Here is a 15,033-nt window from a genome sequence, read left to right as displayed (position 1 = left end):
GTGATAGCTGCACTTTTCTGTGCTCCTCTGCAAAAGGATTTCATGTACTAGTAGCTAAATGTGTTGGCAACTTGCATTCTCAAGATAACATGTAAGTGGCTAATTGCATTTGCTATTTAGCAATTAACCACTTGCAGGTGCAACTAGTTATGAGCACAATTTTGCATGTGTGACTAATTGCAGGTGTAAAATATTCACCTATTCAGTTTCCTTCATAGCTCAGTGGGGCTCCGTATTCATTCTCCATTACCATCTGGGTTCACATTAGCAGAATGGGCCATTTTGGGTGGCAAGGTTTGCTTTTAAAAAAAAACACAACAACAACAAATACTGCATATGGGGAATCTTACAATTGCAGAAAAATATCAAGGAGCACTAAAAGATACTGCTGTGACCTCATCCAATTCAATCACAGTAGTGAATGGAGGCCAGATATAATAATAATACTAATAATAATACTAATAATAATAATAATAATAACATTTATTAAGCACTTACTATCTGCAAAGCACTGTTCTAAGCACTGGGAAGGTTACAAGGTGATGAGGTTGTCCCACGGAGGGCTCACAGTCTTAATCCCCATTTTACAGATGAGGTAGCTGAGGCATAGAGAAGTCAAGTGACTTACCCAAAGTCACACAGCTGACAATTGGCAGAGGCAGGATTTGAACCCATGACTTCTGACTCCAAAGCCCGTGCTCTTTCCACTGAGCCATGCTGCTTCTCTAAGATATCACACCTGGATTATGATTTGTGAATAATGCATAATTCATTCATTCATTCAATCGTATTTATTGAGAGCTTACTGTGTGCAGAGCACTGTACTAAGCACTTGCACTGTACTAAGCACATAATGATTGAGTCCTTTGTGACTGTGAGAACAACTTCAGAAACAAGAGTGGCAGCATGGCCTGATGGATAGAGAAGGAGCTTGGGAGTAGGAAAGGACCTGGGTTCTAATCCCAGCTCTGCCACTTGTCTGCTGTTCACTTTGGGCAAGTCACTTCACTTCTCTGGGCCTCAGTCACCACATCTTTGAAATGGGGATTAAGATTATGAGCCCCAATGCAACATGGAGTTTGTGCAACTTGTATCAACTCCAGTGCTTAGTACAGTGCCTGGCACTTAGTAAATGCTTAGCAAATACTATAGAAAATTATCTGTTATGTTAAAATGTTTATAACACACAAATTGTTATTCAGCAAATAATAACAGGAGAAGTAGTAATGGCATTCATGGAACATCTAATAATAACAATGATAATGAAAATAACTATTATAATATCAAAAATAAAAATCAGTGAGTATTTGCCTTAGGAAAAATTATATTTGCATTATTCTAGATTGTGAATTTACAATTAAGAAGACAATTACCACTTGCATGCTAATTGAGGCACAGGAACAGAAGTAATATAAATGTGTCATAAGAACATGTACAATCAGATAGATTCTATGCAGAAATTCTCAGAACCTAGATAAGATGAATGATACGTACATTAACCTGAGATGACAATGACACAACATTTAATAGTGCTGATAATATCATTTTGGTGTTTCATATCAAAATACTAGACATAAAAAAGTCTCATGCTTCATCATTACAGGTCAGGGAATTGACCATCCAGTATAAAATATGACACTTGGACTTTTACTCTTTAAACACTGAATATTCACCCAACCCTCAGTCCTACAGCACTTATGTATATACCTGTAATTTATATATTGATATTAGTCTGTCTTTGCCTTCAGACTATAGATTCCTTGCGTTGTACTCTCCCAAGTGCTTAGCAGAGTACTCTGCACCCAGTAAGAGCTCAATTTAGAGAAGTAGCATGGCCTAATGGTTAGAGCTTGGGCCTAGGAGTAAGAAGGTCATGGGTTCCAATCCTTGCTCCGCCACTTGTCTGCTGTTTGACCTTGAGAGGTAGCATGGCTTAGTGGAAAGAGCATGGGCTTGGGAGTCAGAAGTTGTGGGTTCTAATCCCTCTCTGCCACTTAGCAGCTGTGTGACTTTGGGCAAGTCACTTAACTTCTCTGTGTCTCAGTTATACATAAAATGGAGATTAAGACTGTGAGCACCACGTGGGACAACCTGATCACCTTGTATCCAGCCCAGAATTGAGAAGAGTGCTTGGTACATAGTAAGCGCTTAACAAACGCCATCATTATTATTATTATTCTCTTCTCTGTGCCTCGGTTCCCTCATCTGTAAAATGGGGATTAAGACTGTAAACCTCATGTGGGACAGGGACTGTGTCCAACACGATTTCCTTGTATCTACCTCAGTGCTTAGAACAGTGCCTGGAACATAGTAAGCCCTTAACAAATACCATAATTTTAATTGTTATTTTTAAATATCATTCATTTTGATGGATTAAATCAGACAAAATGTCACCCTTCTGGGGAGCCTATTGATCCTTTATTTGATCACTTGATCATTAATTTGCCTTCCAGACACACACAAGAAAAATCAGCAGCACTGTCAACAGTGAGGGAGAGCAGAACATGTTATCTTCATTGTTGATTTTTTCCTGAGATAATCAATGCATTCTCCCTTGAAAATGAACAGTGGAGAAATCCACTGTGTTTGTTCCACTTGGCTTTCCTAGCCTGGGTGTTTGCTGTCCTGCCAGTGACTGTTAAGGTCCGGGGGCCGGGAACACCTTTTCTTATGGAATTTTACAAGTGCTTACTATGTGTCAAATACCATTCTCAGAGCTGAGGTAGAAAGGAGCTATTCAGGCAGGATACAGTCCCTGGAAAACAGGGGGCTCAAAGTCTAAGTAGGAGGGAGAAGAGAAACTGGATCCCCATTTTGCAGTTGAGGAAACAGAGAAATGAAGTGACTTGCCCAAGGTCACACTTTGGACAAGTGGCAGAGCCAAAATTAAAGCCCAGGTCTTCTGGCTTCCAGGCCTGTACTTTATTTTGTTAATATGTTTGGTTTTGTTCTCTGTCTCCCCCTTCTGTAATAATAATAATAATGATGGCATTTATTAAGCGCTTACTATGTGCAAAGCACTGTTCTAAGCGCTGGGGAGGTTACAAGGTGATCAGGTTGTCCCACGGGGGGCTCACAGTCTTCATCCCCATTTTACAGATGAGGGAACTGAGGCACAGAGAAGTTAAGTGACTTGCCCAAAATCACACAGCTGACAAGTGGTGGAGCCAGGATTTGAACCCATGACCTCTGACTCCAAAGCCCGGGCTCTGTCCACTGAGCCACGCTGCTTCTTCTAGACTGCGAGCCCACTGTTGGGTAGGGACTGTCTCTATATGTTGCCAACTTGTACTTCCCAAGCGCTTAGTACAGTGCTCAGCACACAGTAAGCGCTCAATAAATACAATTGATTAATTGATTGATCCACTTGTCCACAGTGCTTCCCTATTCAAGGTCTTTCACTGCCCTGCCTCCCTTTCCCCATCAAATTTACAGATGTCTAGGAAGCCTATTTCTGATGAACAGCTGTGTTCTATCCCCACTGATGACAGAAAGAGAGGAAACAGAATTAGTAGCAAGAAGAATTTAAATGAGAAATACGGAAAACCATTCTGACAATAGAGATTGCTGGGCACCAAAACCAAACTGTGCTAGGGTTTTGAACATCTTTTCCTCAGAAGATCTTTAACAATAGGTCTGTTGTTTTTTTGTGTGTGTGGTATTTCATTCATTCAATCATATTTATTGAACACTTGTGGTATTTGTTAAGTACTTACTATGTTTCAGACACTATACTAAGCACTGGGGCAGATACAAAGTTAATCAGGTTGTGCACCATTCATGTCCCACATAGGGCTCACAGTCTTAAACCTCATAATAATAATAATAATAATAATAATAATGTTGGTATTTGTTAAGTGCTTACTATGTGCCAAGCACTGTTCTAAGAGCTGGGGGGATGCAAGGTAATCAAGGTTGTCCCACGTGGGGCTCACAATCTTAATCCCCATTTTACAGATGAGGGAACTGAGGCACAGAGAAGTTAAGTGTTTTGCCCAAAGTCACACAGCTGAGAAGTGGCAGAGCCGGGATTAGAACCCATGACCTCTGACTCCCAAGCCTGGGCTCTTTCCACTGAGCCACACTGCTTCCCTTCATCTTATCGGTGAGGTAACTGAGGGACAGAGAAATTAAGTAACTTACCCAAGGTCACACAGCAGACAGGTGGCAAAGTCGGGATTAGAACCCAGGTCCTCTGACTCCGAGGCCTGTGCTCTTTCCATTAGGGCTACACTTTGAATGCAGTCCTGCCTGGAAGCAGGAGCATGGACCAAATAACCTCTGGAGGGTCTTCCAACCGATTACCCTTATGTACAAAGAATTGCTGTGATAAGCATAGTCCATAAGGCATGTAAACCTATGAAAGTTCCCAAGCCCACCCATGAACTTAAAGCACAAAATATATACTACATTCCAGTCAGAAAGTAAATATGCTCCTTCTCCATAATGACCATCCAGCTTAGATTTAACTTTCAACCACTCAAGAATGAAAGGAGAGAAGCAATTTTACATCTAGTCCATTGCCTGGGATTGTAAATGCCAGCTTAATGCACCAGGTCAGTGAACGGCAATTTAGAAGGCCACTTTCCTTCCCGGCTCACTATGATGTTATAGCCGTGTGTGACTTTTTCCAGAGATAATTAAAGGCCTTCCCCCTTGAAGATGAACAGTGGAGAAATCCACTCTGTTTGTTCCATGAAGAAAACTTTGTTTTACTCTACGGAAAGTGGTGGTAGAATGTTCAACTAACTGAGCAAGTTTGTGAACACTTTAAGGCTTGGTGGTCCTCATCAAGTCAGTTTATGTATTCGGTTAATGCAGTGTGCCTAACTGTACGTATGTGTGTACGCATTTGAGTGGACATATTTATATGTGTGAATCTCTTGCTTATGCATCCAATTTATACAACATACATCACTGTCTATGCCACTATCCTATAGGCAGAGTAAGTTTTGCATACACTGTCCGTAGCTGTGCTATTATGGATAATGTCCAAACAATATTTATATGGCAGCAGGATATAGAAGAGAAAAACTCCTGGCCGAAGAAGCAAAAGCACTAGACTAAGGCAGATTATGAAACCTCCTTCCTGCAGATTTGAAGGACAGGAAAGATTTAAAGAATAGCCTTCTCTCTGAAATGGATGTGATGAGTCTTTTGAAGGCAGGAGAAAGGACATAATGACCTCTAGAGGGTTTTCTCAGTCCTGTTTTGAAATCTAAGGTGACGTGACTGATCCTGAATGGGAAGGCCTATGTTTTATTGTTATTATTATTATTAGGATTATCAGTATTGATATTATTATCACTATTCTTATTAATAATGGCAATTGTTATGATATTTTCTTTAGCACTTACTATGTATAAAGCACTGTTTTAAGTGCTAGGGTAAATGTAAGTTAATCACCTTTTTGTAACTACTACTACTACTACTAATAATAATAATAATGGAATTTGTTTAGTACTTACTATACGTCGAGCACTGTTCTAAGCACTGGAGTAGATGCAAAATACTCAGGTTGGATGCAGGATCCTGTTCCATACGGGACTCATAATCTAAATAGGAGGGAGTAGGATTTAATCCCCATTTTATAGATGAGGAAACTGAGGCCCAGAGAAGATAAGCAACTTGCCCAGGGTCACACAGAAGACAAGTAGCAGAAGCAGGATTGGAACCCAAGGTCCACTGACTCTCAGGAGAAGGAAGAGGAAGAGAAGAGTAATGATATTCATTGAGTACCCACTGAGTTTGATGCACTGTACTAAATAATAATAATAATGGCATTTATTAAGCACTTACTATGTGCAAAGCACTGTTCTAAGTGCTGGGGAGGTTACAAGGTGATCAGGTTGTCCCACGGGGGGCTCACAGTCTTCATCCCCGTTTTACAGATGAGGTGACTGAGGCCCAGAGAAGTGAAGTGACTTGCCCAAAGTCACACAGCTGACAATTGGTGGAGCCAGGATTTGAATCCATGACCTCTAACTCCAAAGTCCATGCTCTTTCCATTGAGCCACACTGCTTCTCTATACGCTAAACACTTGATGAAGTTCAATAGAAGCACAAAACACGTTTCTGATCCAGAAAGAGCCTAAATTCCATTTTAGGGAATGACGAAAAGTATTTATCTGTAAAAGTTTCTTAACTCCCCTGCACGAGAGCTGGTAGAGATTGCTAGAATCTTGGGGATCAGAGCCTTAAGGATTCTGGTGATTTCACTCTGCAGCCAAAGTAGGACAATAATCACTTTTGTGAATTTTCTGGCTAAGACGGAAGAAAACTCAAACAAAGGTAAAGCACATGCTGACTACAAGATATGCATGGTACTTTTCTATACAGTGTACTCCACCTTAGATTATGAGCTACTGGAGGTACTAATAATGATAATCATCATGATATTTGTTAAACTACGTGCCAGGCATCGTACTAAGCACTGGGGTGGGTACAAGCAAATCAGGTTGGAAACAGTCCTTGTTCCACATAAGGCTCAGAGTCTCCTTCTGCATTTTACAGATGAGGTAACCGAAGCCCAGAGAAGTGAAGTGACTTGCCCAGGTTCACACAGCAGACAAGTTCACCTTGTAACCTCCCCAGTGCTTAGAATAGTGCTTTGCACATAGTAAGCACTTAACAAATTCCATCATTATTATTACTATTATTATTAAGTGCAGCGTGACTCAGTGGAAAGAGCACTGGCTTTGGCGTCAGAGGTCATGGGTTCAAATCCCGGCCCCACCAATTGTCAGCTGTGTGACTTTGGGCAAGTCACTTAACTTCTCTGGACCTCAGTTACCTCATCTGTAAAATAGGGATAAAGACTGTGAGCCCCCCGAGGGACAACCTGATCACCTTGTAACCTCCCCAGTGCATAGAACAGTGCTTTGCACATAGTAAGTGCTTAATAAATGCCATTATTATTATTATTATTATTATGTGGTGGAGCAGGATTAGAATCCATTACCTTGTCCATTACATTGCCAAGATCCGCCCTTTCCTCTCCATCCAAACCGCTACCCTGCTCGTTCAAGCTCTCATCCTATCCCATCTGGACTACTGCATCAGCCTTCTCTCTGATCTCCCATCCTTGTGTCTCTCCCCACTTCAATCCATACTTCACGCTTCTGCCCGGATTGTCTTTGTCCAGAAACGTTCTGGGCATGTTACTCCCCTCCTCAAAAATCTCCAGTGGCTACCAATCAATCTGCGCATCAGGCAGAAACTCCTCACCCTGGGCTTCAAGGCTGTCCATCACCTCACCCCCTCCTACCTCACCTCCCTTCTGTCCTTCTCCAGCCCAGCCCGCACCCTCCGCTCCTCTGCCGCTAATCTCCTCACCGTACCTCGTTCTCGCCTGTCCCGCCATCGACCCCCGGCCCACGTCCTCCCCCGGGCCTGGAATGCCCTCCCTCTGCCCATCCGCCAAGCTAGCTCTCTTCCTCCCTTCAAGGCCCTACTGAGAGCTCACCTCCTCCAGGAGGCCTTCCCAGACTGAGCCCCTTCCTTCCTCTCCCCCTCGTCTCACCTCCATCCCCCCATCTTACCTCCTTCCGTTCCCCGCAGCACCTGTATATATGTATATATGTTTGTACATATTTATTACTCTATTTATTTATTTATTTATTTTACTTGTACATATCTATTCTATTTATTTTTTTTTTTAGTATGTTTGGTTTTGTTCTCTGTCTCCCCCTTTTAGACTGTGAGCCCACTGTTGGGTAGGGACTGTCTCTATATGTTGCCAAGTAGTACTTCCCAAGCGCTTAGTACAGTGCCCTGCACACAGTAAGCACTCAATAAATGCGATTGATGATGATGATGATGATGATTACCTTCTGACTTCCAGCCCCGTGCTCTGGCCATTGCGCCATGCTGCTCTAATTCTTATCCATGGACTTTTTCCTAGCACTTAGTCCAGCACTTAACTCAACATAGTTATTTAATAAATATCATTACGACATCCAAGATATTGTCTGAGAGTAACCAGTATGTTGTTACCGTGTGGGCTGAGAAAGTGCTTACCTTTTTCTAACCTACTTGGAAGAGAGAGGGAAGAGGAGCCATTTGGAAGTCCTGTAAAGAAACTAAAGAAACAAGAGGGACAAGACGAGAGAAGACGGTACAGAGCATTGGGTGGAGAAATCAGATGAAAATTAGAGAATTGATAAATTAAGACTCTTGTTAAACACTTATTTTCTTTTGTATTTAGGGGCTCACTATGTGCCAGGTAGTGTACTAAGCTCTTGGATAGATCAAAGCTAATCAGATTGGACACAGTTCCATATGGGTTCACAATCTTAATCCTCATTTTACAGATGAGGCAACTGAGGCCTACAGAAGTGACTTGCCCAAGGTCACATGGCAGACAAGTGTCAGAGCTGGGATTAGAACTCAGTCCTTCTGAGTCCCAGGCCCTTGCTCTATCTACGCTACATTGTTTCTCTGAATAGGAGCCCAGCATGGTACTTAGCACTGGGGGGAGATAACAAGATAATTGGATTGGACACAATCCAATCTGTGAGACGTGAAAAGTAAAGCAAGGGATACATTTTATGGAATAGTTGGTTATATTCCAAGTGTTTGGGTTGTGACGATATCTCTTTAAGGCTTCCCAATCTTTTGTTTCATGTTCATTAGCAGTTGTATTTCTAAGGCTACTGATGATTCCTCTAACTCTCCCTCTCCAAGTCCTGTAGCAAACCTGGTTGCTGTTGGAAACATCAAATATGAGATCAGAAGCTTTGAATAGCCCTAGCTAGTAACATCAGTTTGTATTTATCAGGTTTAATTTTTCAAAGCACATTTTTCATCATCTCATTTTCTCCTCACCGCATTTGTTTGAGGCAGGTAATGTTATTCCCATTTTACATCAATCAATCAATCAATCATTCAGGGGTATTTTTTTGAACACTTGCTGTGGCAGAATATTGCACAAAGAGCCTGGAAGAGTACAGTACAATAGATTATTTAGAGAAGTTCCCTGCCCTCAAGAAGCTTAAATCTAGTATGAAAGGCAGATATTAAAATAATTCTCAGGGAGGTGAAGTGGCAGAGTATAAGGATACTTACATACTTGTTGTGGGTCTGTCTTTGGGATGAATATCAAAGTGCTTAGGAGATCTTGTCTCGTCTTATGCCACTGAGTCATTTCCAACCAGTAGTGACACCACAGTCACATCTTTCCCAGAACCCCTCGCTCTCCATCTGCAATCGTTCTGGTAGTGGATCCATATAATTTTCTTGGTAAAAATACGAAAGTGGTTTACCACTGCCTCCTTCGGCGCAGTAAATTTAAGTCTCCACCCTCGACTCTCTTCCATGCCGCTGCTGCCCAGCATGGATGAGTTTTGACTTGTAGCAGATTGCCTTCCACTCACTAGCCACTGGCCAAGCTAGGAATGGAATGGACAGGCCTCTGCTGGACTCTCCCTCCCATAGCCAAGACTGGTAGAGTACTGGAAACTTCCAGGTGTAACCCTGAAAGGGGGCTTAGGAGGTACAGACCCAATAAATCAGTCAATGAAATTTACTCAGGGCTTACTAAGCACTAGGGCAAGTACAATACAATAGAGTTGGTAGACGTGATCTCTGACCATAAGGAACTTACAGTCTACAGGGGAAGACAAACTTTAAAATAAATTGCAGATAGGGGAAATAGTTAAGTAGGAGGATATGTACATAAATGCTATACGACTGGGGTGAGGATCAAAGTGGTTTGGTGACACAGAAGGGAGGATGAATAGGATGGGGAAATTAGATTTATTCAGGGAGAGCTTCTTGGAGGAGATATGATTTTAATAGGGTTTTGAAGAAAGGGTAAAGTGGGCATCTGTAGGATATAAGGGGAGAGAGTTCCAGGCTGTGAGTAAGGGTTTGGTGGTAAAATAGACAAGATCAAGGAACAATAAGTAGTTTGCTGTTAAAGACTCAAAGCGTGTGGCTGAGTTTATAGTCAGAGATGAGTGAAGGTTAGGTAGGAAGTCTTAACGCCCATGGTAAGGAGTGTCTGAGGCAGAGATGGATAGGCAACCATTGGAGGTTTTTGAGGAATCGGGAGCACATTTTTTAAGAAACAATGATGGGGGCAGCATAGTGAAGCATGGACTAGAGTGAGGAGAGACTAGAGACAGAGAGGTGAGTGAGAGAGGGAGTCAAGCAGCAGGTCAGTGGCCAAACTGGGACTAGAACTTAGGTATCAATCAGCCAATCAACAGTATTCATTGAGAACTTTCTCTGTGCAGAGCACTGTACTGAGCCCTGGGGAGAGTCAGAATTGGTTGACCGGATCCTCCTCCACCAGGAATTTACACTCTAGTCAGGGAGACAGATGCTCGAAGATATGACCGGCAAGGCAAAACATCAAAATTGAAAGATATGTCCATAAGTGCTGTCCTAACTTCCAGTTCTGTACTCTGGCTGCAGGCTAGGATTGTTTTGATAGACGATTGCCTTTCCCACTAAGAGGTTGTCCCCTCTTGGTCTCAAATTGTAAAATGATGGACCTGGGGATTTAACAACTTGCCCAGGGTAACACCCACCCTCAATCTCTTTATTTCTCCAAATCTACTCTCTGGAAGTCTAATCTACCCAGAGTGCTGTGGTCAACGAATGACACATCCCCAAGGTCCTGAATTTGGGTAGTCTATGGGTTTCTCTGCTACCCTGGCCCATTTCTCTCACATCCTCAATCAGTTGCTGTCTGTTGGGAGTTAAGCTCCAGTTCTTTACTTTCTGTATCATAAAGTTGTCCTCTATGTGACTTAGGAGCCTCTTGGATGCTATGTTTTCATAATCACAGGAAACCTGAAAAGGCGGAGGTCTCCATTCGAGTGTGGGTGAACAATTTAACTGTTGTTTACTGCCTTGGTGTAGAGTCCATCTGTTCTCTCCGCCTCTCCCTTACATGGCAATGACTGACTGATTGACGAATGATCTTCATTTTCACTTGGGGTCGGCATAATGTTGAGCTGTCTATGGACCCAGCCTACTCTCTGTGGCTCAAAGACTGATTACCCATCCATCAGTCAGTAGTATTTCTTGAGTTCTTAGTGGGTGCAGAGCACTGTAGTAAGCCCTTGGAAGGGTTCAGCACAATGGAGTTGGTGGACATGATCCTTGCCCACGAGGTGCTTTCAGTCCAGTGGGATTAACCAGGTTGTGAATTAGCCAAGCTTAAAACTGCATTTCACCCCGCTGCCCGGATCTGATCCCTTTCACTGCTTCCTAAAACTCCTGCCAGGGCTATTCCACCTACTTCTTCTCCTTCACAACTCAAGCTATAATAATAATAATGATAATTGTTTAACTAAGCACTTACTATGTGCTAAGCACTGTACTAAGCCCTGGGGTGGATGCAAGCAGATCGGGTTGGACACAGTCCCTGTCCCACATGGGCCTCAAAGTCTCAATCACCATTTTGCTGATGAGGGAACTGAGGCCCAGAGAAGTGAAGTGACTTGCCCAAGGTCACACAACAATCAAAGGAAGGGCCGGTATTAGAACTCATGTTATTCTGACTCCCAGGCACGATGGCAAGTTATAGTCCTGGCTCTGCCACTTCTCTGCTGTGTGACCTTGGGCAAGTCACTTAAGTTCTCTGGGCCTCAGTTCCCTCATCTGTAAAATGGGGGTTAAGACTGTGAACTTCCTGTGAGACAGGGACCATGTCCAACTTGATAAACTTGTAACTACCTAGGGCTTGGTACAACGACCGGCACAAAATAAGCACTTGAACAATACCATTAAAACAACAAGAAACAAAATAACCCACCCTAAGCAGTGATGCATATATCACATCCACTATTCATTTAGTCACTTGTTCATTCACCCAGTCATCTCCCTACACTCCTGCAATGATCAATTAAAGACCTGTTCCTCTTCTCATTCCCAATACTTGCAAATCACTTCTGGCAGCCTCTCTCTCCCATTAGATTATAAACTCTTTGAGGACACACACGTTTTATTATATGTATTATGTTTATCTTTATTATAATGAAAATGATAATAATAATGGTATTTGTTAAACATTTACTATGTCCAAAGCACTGTACTAAGTGCTGGGTTAGATGTAAGATAATTAGTTTGGACACAGTCACTTCAATCATATTTATTGAGTACTTACTGTGTGCAGAGCACTGTACTAAGCTCTTGGGAGAGTATCTAGGCAGGAAATCAGTCAGCCAGTCAATTGTAGTTATTGAATTCCCGGCCCACGTCATCCCCCGGGCCTGGAATGCCCTCCCTCTGCCCATCCGCCAAGCTAGCTCTCTTCCTCCCTTCAAGGCCCTGCTGAGAGCTCACCTCCTCCAGGAGGCCTTCCCAGACTGAGCCCCTTCTTTCCTCTCCCCCTCGTCCCCCTCTCCATCCCCCCGTCTTACCTCCTTCCCTTCCCCACAGCACCTGTATATATGTATATATGGTTGTACATATTTATTACTCTATTTATTTATTTCACTTGTACATTTCTATCCTACTTATTTTATTTTGTTGGTATGTTTGGTTCTGTTCTCTGTCTCCCCCTTTTAGACTGTGAGCCCACTGTTGGGTAGGGACTGTCTCTATGTGATGCCAATTTGTACTTCCCAAGCGCTTAGTACAGTGCTCTGCACATAGTAAGCGCTCAATAAATACGATTGATTGATTGATTGATTGATTGAATGCTTATTATGTGCAGAATACAGTACTAAGCATTTGGGAAAGTATAATATAACAATTAACAGATACATTCCCTGCCCCCAGTGAGCTTACAGTCTAGAGGGGAAGACAGACATGAATATAAATCAGTAAATTACAGATAGGTACACAAGTGCTATGGGGCAGAGAGGGGGGATGAATAAGGAGAGCAAGTCAGGGCGACACAGAACGGAGTTGAAGAGAAGAAAAAGAAGGGTTAGTCAGGGAAGGTCTCTTGGAGAAGATGTGCCTTTAATTGTCTGTTGGATATGAGGAGGGAGGACTCTGGAGGCCAAAGGCAGGAAAGGGGTGAGAGGTCGGCAGAGAGATAGACGAGATCTAAGTACAATGAGAAGTTAACATTAGAGGAGCAAAGTGTAGAGGGTGACCACGTATTGAATCTCCACTTTTTCAGATGAGGAAACTGAGGCAGAGAGAAGTTAAGTGTGTTGTCCAAAGTCACCCAACAGGTAATTGGCAGATCCAGATTAGAACCCAGACCTTCTGACTTCTAGGCCTGTGGTCTTTCCTCTAGGTCATGCTGCTTCTCAAGTCCTCATAATATACATATATGTATATGTATATATACACACACACACACACACATATGTACACACACATACACACACACATATATATGCATATATATACACACACATATATACGTATACATGTATACAAATATACAACTTTATACAAATATACACAAGTAAACACAAAAGTGTATGTATGTTTGTGTGTATATATACATATATATATATACACAATACTGTCATTATTATTATTATCCAGAGCTAGGAACAGTGCTTGGCACATAGCAAATGCTTAACAAATACCATTATTATTATTATTATATGTACATAGCCTCACAGGGTGGCACCTGGAGAGTTTCCAGTACTCTACTAGTCTCAACTATGGGAGGGAGAGTCAAACAAGACATACCCATTCCATTCCTAGCTTGGGGAGTGGCTAGTGAGTGGAAGACAATCTGCTACAAGTCAAACCTCCCCTGTGCTGGGCAGCAGCGGTATTAGAGACAGTCGAAGGTGGAGACTCACGTTGACTGCGCGGAACGAGGCAATGGTAAGCCACTTTAGTATTTTTACCAAGAAAACTCCGTGGACACACTACCAGAACAATTGCAGATGGAGATGGGGCATGAATTCTGGGAGAGATGTGTCCGTGATGTTGCTATGGGTCGGAGACAACCTAACGGCATATGACAAGAAATATACATACATTTGTTTTTTTTTTCTTATGGTATTTGTTAAGGGCTTACTATGGCCCAGCACTGTACTAAGTGCTGGGGAAGAACCAAGATAACAATCAAATCGGACAAAGTCCCTGTCCTACAATGGGCTCACAGTCGTCATCCCCATTATAGTGTTCTGCGACATAGTAGGTACCCAGTAAATAGTATCGGTTGGTTGAATCAGATAAACAGAGGCAAGGAGAGTAGGGAAATATAAATTAGTTCATTTGGCTCCTTGTCAGCAGTCCTCACTGTGGAAAGGAGGCTGAAATAAAAGTGAAATGAAAATCTGGGATTTCTGGGACAATTACCTGTGGCAACCAGTCTTCCATAGCAAACACACACAATAAGCCTTTGGTCCCCCATCCCATCAGAAAAAATAGTTAACCAAATCGTTCTTTCATCCCCTCTTCTGCATTGTGTTAGCCGACTGTTTCTGCCTCCAAAATTACAGGCTTTTTACGGCCCCACAATGTATTATTACGGGACACAACATCAAACTCACTTAGACCTCTTCATTTAAAAAGAGAAGCAATTTCAGTTATTTACTAGCCTCTAAATATTTTCAAAAGCCCTAAGCAGAGAACTAACAGAAAGAATATAGAGGACAAATAAAGAATACACATTATAAAGAGTACCTATAATAAATGATTTCGGCTTCCAAAACACATAGGTCATGTCCTCGTTGACACCAGAATTTATTTCATGAATAGCAGAGCCCCATTGGAACTGACAACATCTTCACAGTTCCAACCATTTTATCCCAGCAAGATCTTTTTCACTGTAGAAGCAGCCTACTCAGATAAGAAGCAACATGGCATAATGGATGGAGAACGGGCCTGGGAGTAAGAAGGACCTGGTTTCTGATCCTTCTTCAGCCACTTCTCTGCTGTGTGACCTTGGACAAGTCATTTCACTTCTCTGGGCCTCAGTTCCCTCATCTGTAAAATAGGGATTAAGATTGTGAGCCCCACGTGGGACAACCTGATTACCTTGTATCTTGGAAGGAACATGGGCTTGGGAGTCAGAGGTCATGGGTTCTAATTCTGCTCCTCTACTTGTCAGCTGTGTGACTTTGGACAAGTCACTTGACTTCTCTGTGCCTCAGTTAC

The 15,033-nt window shown here is 42.4% G+C and overlaps 1 protein-coding gene and 2 non-coding genes across 4 annotated transcripts in view; 2 read left to right on the top strand and 1 right to left on the bottom strand.

The window, feature by feature from the left end:
• EPHB1 (EPH receptor B1) overlaps window positions 1–15,033 on the top strand; it is a 717,470-nt gene that overhangs the window by 326,874 nt on the left and 375,563 nt on the right. The window lies entirely within an intron of this gene.
• On the bottom strand, window positions 9,348–9,484 carry LOC119938401. The gene has a single exon (XR_005454425.1). It is a non-coding gene; the product is annotated as a small nucleolar RNA SNORA7 (small nucleolar RNA).
• Window positions 13,532–13,668, top strand: LOC119933808. The gene has a single exon (XR_005452682.1). It is a non-coding gene; the product is annotated as a small nucleolar RNA SNORA7 (small nucleolar RNA).

This window comes from Tachyglossus aculeatus, chromosome 1 (assembly GCF_015852505.1).
Source record: "Tachyglossus aculeatus isolate mTacAcu1 chromosome 1, mTacAcu1.pri, whole genome shotgun sequence".
In the NCBI taxonomy this organism is placed as follows: domain Eukaryota; kingdom Metazoa; phylum Chordata; class Mammalia; order Monotremata; family Tachyglossidae; genus Tachyglossus; species Tachyglossus aculeatus.
The sequence above is the reverse complement of the archived record's forward strand: the minus strand, read 5'-3'. Positions and strand labels throughout refer to the sequence as shown.